A 10,053-nucleotide genomic window follows, 5' to 3' on the forward strand; every position below is an offset into this window, starting at 1 on the left:
AGCTGCATTCTGGACTATACCATTTCAGGTCATAGTTTTTTGAATGTTCCCCCAGTACCCTACAAGTACTTTAACAAAACTTCTCCTTGATGTTTTAGGAATTTTTTTTCCTTAGGAAAACGCTCAAAACTATGACCCCCCCACCTCCACCAATTGCAATCTAAAATGGTACAGTCTAGAATTTTACCACCTAATTTGTGTAATGTGTCAGAGGAGCTCTTATTCCATTCATTGAGGGAGTGTCCAGCCAGGTTATTCTGATAACCCTTTCCAAGAACGGCAAAGTTATCTCTTCTGCACATTATTCTGCCAAATAAAGTAATGGCCTTTATTACCTTGTCACTATCTCTGGGTCTCTCTTTCTATAGTGTTGTGGTGATTATTAATGTACAGCATCATAAATATCATTAGAAGGAAAGCTTAAACTATTCCTTTCGACCCACCAATCTCTTGATTACATCATTTGCTAATGTTTTCACTGAGCGCATTATGAATTTCTCTAAGGACTATAAAATGTGTTTTAAAGTAAGCACAAAATGCTGTGATAAATAAAAACACTCGAATGATCTTCCTATTGGGTAGGAATGTCTATTTTAAAAATTACACCCCTCTTTTAAAGAAGTAATTGTAATAAAAAATGGGTATCCCAAATGGCTAAGTTACATTCGATATTCCTTGTCCCTGTGGTATGCACACTTTCTGAAAAGCTAAACTGACATAAACATTACTTTAAAAACTAATCAGGGTATATGGAAATGACATAAAATATCAGCACTGGTACTTAGAGCTAATCAGAAAATATTGCTTTGAGCAATCCGAAATCATAATATTTTATTGTGATTATTACCCACTGTGGTATCTCAAGTCTATGTGATCCTGATGGGCTAAGACAGGCAGAGGCAGCATCACAGGCCTCCCCAGATTGGTTGAGAGCTACCTTGCCAAATAACTTGAGAGCCACCCTTCCTCATGGATCTGAGCTTTCCTAGGTCCTTGAAGAGGGAATAGCCACCCTCTTGCCAACTATGCCATTGCTGGACCGAGTTGTCAACATTGTGCGGCTGATATATTCATAAAGGCTTGATATATTCATAAAGGCTCCTCTTGCTTTGTGATAGGAGTTCATTGTTTTCATGGGATAAATGAAGAACAGAGAACCAGATCAGATATTCCATTTTCCCCCTCATGCGTTTTGATAGACCTGCAGGGTGCCTTCACATATTGGGCAGATTTTATAAGTTAAAATGTATAATCAAGCCATAAAGTGAGACAATTGTGTTATGTGGAAATCTTAAAGTTCCTCTTAGGAGTTAATTCACTGTAAAGAAGACATTTGATTTTATATTATTAGCATATGAGCCTGCAATGTAAATCTACAATGTTTTCGGCAACCTGATATTTGTGATTTCTAACATTTACTGGAAACTCTTCTTACTCTGATAGGTCAATTATTATCCTCCTGAGGGGGAAGAGGGGAAGATGTAGAAATTTGACAATGCCAGAGAATGCTCCCTGTTATTTTTCACTACTTGTTCTGTTAGATAGTATCAGGGAAACACATTATTCCTTGCATCTAGAGTTTAAGGCTGTTAGGCTGATGCCAAAGATAAGTAAGAGAGATGAACTATAGCAAAAGTCTAAATGCCATCTGAAAGCAAGATGCCTCTGTTTAGTTACAGAATATCCCGCCCCCCCCCCTTTGCAATGGCTACTTGTAATGGGTTATTGTGTTAGGAGCCACAGAGCTGCCTCCAGTTCACTTTAATTTATTGTTGCAATAGCTCATGTTCTTCAACAGCCTAAAGAGCATTTCCCACAGATTAGTTAATAAGATGCAGCCCCGAGAAAGGCCCAGTGACTCTGTTTGTTACCGTCTGCTTAGCGCTGCCCTGGCTACAATATGCCAGTGCTGAAGTCAGTGAAACGGCAAAGGCATCATCAGCGCACCATCGTCCAAGGAGAAGGCAAGCTGATACAGCAGGAGAGATACTTTGTTTAGAGGCAGCAGAAGCTTCCAGCAAATGACCCAAGCGATTAGAAAAGAAAAAGAGACAGGAATGCGATGAAAGGACAACCCCAAGCAGAGGATCATTATGAATGAACAGAAGGGCACTTTCTTTTCTTTTTTAGTTTTCAAAAATGCACACACTTAAATGTAAAGGAAGGTCCTGACAAAGATAAAACACTATAAAAGAGTGACACATTTGATGGATGTGTCATAAGCCCTGAAACAAACACACTCATCAATTGCTTCCTTGGCTTCAGTCCAGTAATTTTTATTTGGGAAAGCCACACGCTAGTGCGGTTTTGATTGCAGGAAGTGAGTGGTTGTGAGGATACTGTTTTATTGATGCGCTTAGTCCCCCCCCCCTTCCACCCCCGATAGGGATGCTGATATGATGGGAACTGTTCTGTTTCTTGGAAAGAAGGGCTAGCAAACCTTCCTTCTCAGTTTGTTTTCAGTAATCTGTCATCCAGCCCAATAAACTTCCCCAGTGCTTTTATTTTAAAATAACACAAACACATGCAACTCCCTGGCAATCCCACAACTGTGTGTGTATTTATGTGTGTGCATCTGTCTATGCATCTGCGGGAAGCCTGTTGTGCTGCTATTAAAGCCAGTGATGGCCTTTTAAGACTGCCCTTTTCTTAATACATTTGATTTGCACTAGCCATTTCCAAGTAATGAGAGGGAGTGGGACTGGCCTTCCTTCAGTGGATACATGAGGATTATCCTGCTTCCCTGTTTGAAGAGATGTGCTCTCCACTGCTGGAGAGAAGGAGTACAAAACATACCAAGTGAAGAGAGACAAAGATTGCAAGGGCCAGATGAAACAGGCCAGAAAGTTAGTTGTGTTTATGCCTTATCTGATGTCACTGTAGTATAGGATGCCAGTTACACATTGTCAAAAAAGAGGAATTCCATCAACAAAACAATTGACATGAATTTGCACAAATTTTGCATGCACTAATGTATATGTATGGATGCAAATTTGGAAATGTTTACTACAATCTAAACAGAAATATGCAATGAATCTCACCTTAGTGGAAAAGACTGTGGCTGAGTAACTAACTATTGCTAACTGTTGATGGGCAATTTCAAGGCTCTGGTCTCCCTTATTCTGGTTCTTTTACCTGGATTTGGACCAGACAACCCTTCAAAGAGAGGATGCCTTCAAACAGAGGACTGTAATTTGATAGTCTTTTAAAGAGAGGCCTTTTTAAACTTGCCCACATAGCCAGCCTATGTCATTGGCACCATCCTGTAGGTGCTCAAAGCAAGTACTACTGTTTTTACTGTCCTAAAACAAACAAACAAACAAACAAACAAACAAAGAAATCACTGTGTTTCTTGCTTGGGCAACAATCACCATTTCTAAGCAAATGGTCTACAGTTTTAGCAGTGGGAAATAGTTCACTCCTGATAAACCACCTGTTGATGGGATGTGATCTGAGCAATCACTGTTTAATCTCTTCTCACCTTAATAAGGTCCAGAGATACTTTTCGTATATAAATGGATTAAGAGTCAAATATGATTCAGATTCAATCATGTCTCCCTATCCATTTGCTTCATTGGATTTCCCATGCCCCAATGTATACCCATATAAATAGTGATGTAAGACCTGCGTCCACAAATAACCAAATGGTGTCATCCAAAATCAACACATTCAAAACTAGATAGGCACCAGCCAGGTACACAATGCTGACTCCTGCCCAAAGGGGCTTGCAGCATATCAGCATAAAACAAGTGAAAAGAAAAACAAAGGAGAAGAAAAAGTCCCAGCAAAGGAACCTATTTGGGAACAGGCACTCACTTGTAACCTGAGAGTCCTTCTAAAGGGACTCTGAAAACTCCATGCATCCACCCCATATGTGCACATGCTTCAGTTTCATGCTTCACTTTCAACCAGGGGAATTATTTTTGGGGATATGAAAAATATATTTATAGAGAAAGCATTAAATTGTTCATTAGAACATGAAAAAATGTAGATGGATTGGAATTCACACCACCTTTTGCACACAGCAGTAAATAAGAGTGCAGCAACCACTTTTCAAATCAGTCCTTCATAGCTAAACTCCTTTCGTGAATAACTTTTCCATAACAAAGATACATATATATATATATATTCTTACTTATATATGATATTCTCACCAAAGGAAGCAATAAGGACAAAAAAAAAAACCCTCTCGCCTAATGCAGCTATCAACAGGAGCAAAACTTTTTTAAAAACACACAAACATTTTCCTAACTAGTGTCTTGAACCTCTTGCTGAGTTGGCAGACCCATAATAACATGCAAGTCAACTTCAATATGGAATTGAAGATTAAAAGAGAAATGGTGTCTTTACACTGTTAAGAGAAACCAGGAAATCTGCAGCAAGCGGCATGAGCAAAAGAAGTTTGAAATCTTATCTATACTTTCAAAGTAAGTTCCATATCTTTCTTTTTTTACAAAGAACATTTGTCCTAGTTTGGTGTCTCTGTGTGTTTATGTTTTCTCCCCTTCTTGCTTCAGAATAAGACAGCCAAAGCAAAAAATGGGTTGGGGGGGACCATTCCTCTTGTAAAAAAAACCAAAACCTGTTTTAGAACTGATTCTGATGTTTGGTTTTATGTGGTACTAATGCAGTCCTTACACAGAGTCAGTTTGGTGCATACTCCCCTGGTGAAACAATAGAAACTTGCTTCATTTGAGTCATTGCCAGTTTTAGAGAACATCCTTCTGTGTATCTACATTGACTGTGGATATAGAGTCTCACTTCCTCATGTAGATCTATATTGCTAAGTTGGGGTGAGCATTTCTGAAGAATCTGGGTATGGCCATATAACTATTACAATACTGTTATATAGAATATTTATATACTGTCATTTCATCTTAGTTGGTAAGGCTAAATGGTCCTTAATGGTAATTCAATTCTTTTTTGAACTTGTGACTCACTCCCCACTTTCCTCTGACTGTTCCTACCTCCTGGATAATATCTTTCAGAAGAAAGCAATAAGGTGAGAACAATATGGGTGAAACCAATTCTGCAAAGGTCAGATAGATTTGCTTAATTCATGTGACAAAGGGATTGCAGCTCTCAGTATCCTTGACCATTGGCCAGGTTGCTTAGGGATGATGGGAATTGGAGTCCAACAGCATCTGGAGTAACAGAAATGCATACTCTTAATTGCAAAATTATTTCCCACTTTTTCTTTCACAGTGGATGCCATGAAGGTGAAAATGGAATGGTAGCTGAATGAACATGCTGGTCTTGCAGTGTATGTTCAATACTGGCTGGCGCCCTCACCGCAAGGTGGCGCTCGGAGTTCTATCCTCCCACCAGGTTCTTCTCAACTGCCTTGTTTCCAAGGTCTCCTGCTGCTCTGTTTTCTAGCTGCGTACACCATTCTCAAAGGTATTTGAGGTATTATTAATACAGGTGAATTTTCACCTCTAAATGAGGTTGTTTAGTTCTCAAATAGTTAAATGTGAATTAGTATGGACCTATGGAGGCTGATTTCTATTAGATTTCAAATCCATAGGGAATTCCTTGCATGGGTTTGCATCCTGCTCAAAGGCACCCATTAATACATGCTTCAAATGGTTTTATGTTTGGATGCAGAGTTCAACTGAATTCATACTGTGACTGCAAAAGCCAGGGGTGATTCCTATTCCCGACAGGGGTGCAGTGGCAGCCCAGCTAGCTCTAAGGATGAACGGATCACCATATTTCTGGTCCATGGTCCATATTAATGTCCATTCTGTCATATTTTTGCATTAATCTGTGATTTGTTTTTAAAGAAAGACCAGCTACATGAGATTGTACATTTAAATATGTAATTAAAACTTTTGAAAGAATTTTCTGGTAAAATATTGGAAGATGATTTATTTTAAAAAGTATCTATGTGCCACAAATTCAATGTAACATGGTGATGTACAACAGTAGAGATAATAAAATCCCATAAAAATAGTACAAAATGCTTAGGTTCAGTGGCCAAAGAGTTGCATAGACATAAAAAGGTCTTCAAGAGACACCTGAAAATCAAAAGCAAAGGTGCCTGCTGAATCTTTGCTAGAAGAGCATTACACAGCATGGGACCAGTGACACTAAATACCCAACTTCTAGTGGAGACCATTCAAGCCCCTGTAAACATAGGGGACAGTTAGCAACGCTGGTCCAGATGATCTCAGTGATCAAGCTGGGATATAACGTAGTCTGTAAGGCATCCTGGACCCAAGTGGTTCAGGGATTTGTATATTAATACAAGAGCCTGGAACCAGGCCCAGTAGCATATGGGCAGCCAGGGGTTACCTGCTGTTAGCTACCTGCAGTCTAGTCACTCTAGCTAGAACTTGCAGCCAGGCCTACAGGCAGCCCCACCCAGCGCACACTGCAGTAATACAGTTCCAATATTACCAATGCATGGGCCACAGTGACTAGATTATTCCTGGCCACAGGTGGTGTATCAGATGAAACTGGCATTGTCATCATCTTTGTTGTACCCCACCCATTTGACTGGGTTGTCCCAATCACTCTGAGCGGCTTCCAACAGAATATAAAAGAACACGATGAGACACCAGGCCTAAAAGCTTCCTGATACAGGACTGTACTCCTAGCCACAGAGTTATGACAAAGATCCACCCAAAAGTACCAGCAGGCAAGACTATCTAAATAAATTGTATCTAAAAATATGCATTTTAAACACATTTTGATATGTGTCTTAGTCAACAGCTGCACCACAAAATTCAGAGATGTGCGTGCAAAATCCGTTGCAGTCTTGGTGAGGCGGATCAGGTGACTTTGCATCTGAACTCACAAAGAATTAGTAGTTCCTCAAGCTTCCCCAGCTAGAACAAGCTATCTATATTGATCTGTGCTTTAGAACTGATTCTTCCTTCAAGGTGCTGAATAGGTGAAGCCTTTGTTTCCTGATTTGTGTTCCAGCTGTGACAAATGTGAGATAGTAGTAAAGAAGAGCAGGTCTCTGCACAGTGTGGTGTGCCTTTGTTGCCACTGAGTAACCACAGCTAAGTCTTCCCCATTTGAGATTATGAAAGGATGCTTTCCACTCAGTACCTGCATCTTCCAGGTACAAGGTTGATGCTGGACCAGCAGATTTCACCGCAGAAATGAACCACTCCCCTCTTTCCAAAGTTTGGCCCTGTATAAAAAGAGGAAGCTAGCGGGCAATTTGTTCAACAATACTGCTTCTGGTCACTTCCCAGACAGAAATTTTGGCGCTACCACTGCTGCTCTTTCTCTGGAATGTGTGTATGGAAAACCTCCAGCCACACTGCTCTGACTTTAGTATAATTGCTGACATTCTTCTTCATTATTAAAGGCTCACTCTTCTGAAAATGAGACCACAGCTGATAAAAATGGCTGTAATAAAATGACTCATTTTGCAGAATTGGGAAATCTCAGTGGTAAAGTCCTTGCTGTGCATGCAGAAGGTCTGAGGTTCAGTGTCTAGCATCTTCAGTTTCAAAGGACCAGGGGAGATGGGACATGGAAGCCCTCTGCCAGAGAACCTGGAGAACCACTGCCAGCCAGAGCCAACGGTATTGTGCTGGTGGACAAACAGTGTGTGTCCTGGCCTAAGGCAGCTTATACTAAAGTCTATGTTTGTGTGTGTGTGTTTATCCTGTTGGCAGTGCATTGCAGGGTTGGACTAGATGCCTCTATGGGCCCCTTCAAACTCTCTAATTATGTGATTCTATGATTCTACGCTACTCTTGCACAAGCAGCCTCCAATGCTCTGTGATTAGACAAAGGTTTCTTGGACAAGACAACACTCTGATTTCCTTTCTTAGAGACACACTATGACTCCCATGTACACCTGAAGCCCAATGCTTTGAATGCAGTGCAAAGATATAAATATATATAATTATTTTGACTTTTAGAAAACATCTGAAGGCAGCCAAGTATAGGGAAGTTTTTAATGTTTGATGTTTTATTCTGGTTTTTGTTGGGAGCTGCCTAGAGTGGCTGGGACAACCAGTCAGATGGGAGGGATATAAAATCATCATCATCATTATTTTATTTTATTTATATCTCACACTTTCTCCCCAAGGAGCTCAAGGTTATCTCACAGTTCCTCAATGAAAACAAGGGGAAGAGGTATAAAACTATAGAGCCGGCACAGTTGTTGTTGCTGTTGTTGTTGTTACTGTATTGACCTGAATATAAACCTCACTTTCCCCCCAAATTCCGATTGTGAAAAGTTAAAATGTGGCTTATATTCTTGACCTTACAGTATGCAGCCAGGAGTGCGGGGGCAAACAGCGCCAGGAGTGCGGAGAAGCGGCGCCCGCCCTGTGCGTAGTCCCCCACCCTCTCCCCCAAGGCCGGGAAGGGAGAGAGCGAGGAAGGCAAAAGGCTGCCAGCAATGAAGCAAAGCTCCCCCCCCCCCCCCCATGCAGCCAGGAGCAGCGAGGAATGGAGTGGCTTATATTCAGGTACTTTTCTTTTTTTCTTCCCCCTCCCTCCAATTTTAAAGGTGCGGCTTATATTTGTGTGCAGCTTATATTTGGGCCAATACAGTATTATTATTATTATTATTATTATTATTATTATTATTATTATTATTTAAATTTGTATACTTCCCTTCATCTGAAGATCTCAGGACGGTTCACAAAGATACAGAATAAAACCACAATGTACATAAAAAACCAAGAACAACATCAAAACAACCCCCCCACAACACATTTTAAAAGACCAAACAATAAATAATAATAAATTTTTATTTATACCCCACCCTTCCTGGTTTAAAATCCGGGCTCAGGGCGGCTAACAGCAAATATAAAACATTGATTAAAATGCATCTTAAGAACAGCATAAAACAGCATATAATACAACATAAAATGCAGCATCAATATCAATGAAATTCAAAAATTCAGGGGTTATTTTTTTTGGGGGTGGGGAACCAGAGTCAGTAGCCATTGAATGATCAGCAGGGCTAACTGGCCAAGTTGGTCCTACTAGGGCCAGCAAGGAGGTGTGTGAATAAGAATTTAAATGTGGGGTCCCAGAAAGGGTTTCTTCATAGAAGAGGAAAGGAAAAAGGGAATAGAGGATCAGGCTAATCCAAGTTGAAGGCCACACGGAACAGCTCTGTCTTAGAGGCCCTGCGGAAGGAGATCAAGTCCTTCAAGGCTGGTTGAAGAGGAACGTTTTCATCTGGCACCAGCTGACGTTTCCGAACCGCCTTCAGAGGCAGCCCTTCATATAATGCATTGCGGTAATCTAACCTAGAGGTAACCAGAACACAGAGAACAGAAGTTAGGGCACACCTGGGCCACCAGGCAAAGCTGATGGAAGGGTTTGTGGGGAGTGGAATCACCTATTTGGATGTCTGTGTTTAAATGACAGCACTAACCATTTGATGGGGTGAGTGACTTTGCTTCCCCGTTCAGTGGCAGAAATGGCAAGTGCCTTCCAGAACGACATACCTAGCACCTGCTTGAACATCTGCAGCTCCCCATCCAACAAGGTGTGAAGCCTCCTTACACAACTACACACATTACTAAAACTGGATCAGGGTGGTGGAAAAAACAGAACTCTAATACAGAAATACTCACAGGACAGCTTTGTTTCTGTAGTTAAGAACAAATATTTTCACATTATCGCATACTTGTTTTAAAAAAAAGAAGTGAAATCCATTTGGAAAGGTTTTCTTCCCCCGTATTTTGATTTTATATGAGAGACACTGATATAATTCCTGCCATTAAGAAGTTTATAATTCTGCTATGAAATCTGTAGAGGTGGTGGTGGAATTGAATGCAGCTTTTCCCTTTTCTTGCGAGGAATCCTATTTGGAATAAGGGAATTTCCCTTAAAAAAAGGGAAATGTTGACAGCTATGTGCCATACATTTGCCATACCAGTAAAGCTGCCTAAATCGAGAGGAAGTTGCCTTTGACAGAGCCAGACCACGGGCCCATCCAGCTCAGTATTGTCAGTATCAGATGTGGAGGGCCATCAATCCCAGCCAGCAATGTCCGTGGCCAAGGATGATGGGAGTTCAGCAACATCTGGAGAGCTAAAGGTTTGCCACACCTGGCCTGCA

This window comes from Podarcis muralis, chromosome 11, assembly GCF_964188315.1.
Source record: "Podarcis muralis chromosome 11, rPodMur119.hap1.1, whole genome shotgun sequence".
Classification (NCBI taxonomy): domain Eukaryota; kingdom Metazoa; phylum Chordata; class Lepidosauria; order Squamata; family Lacertidae; genus Podarcis; species Podarcis muralis.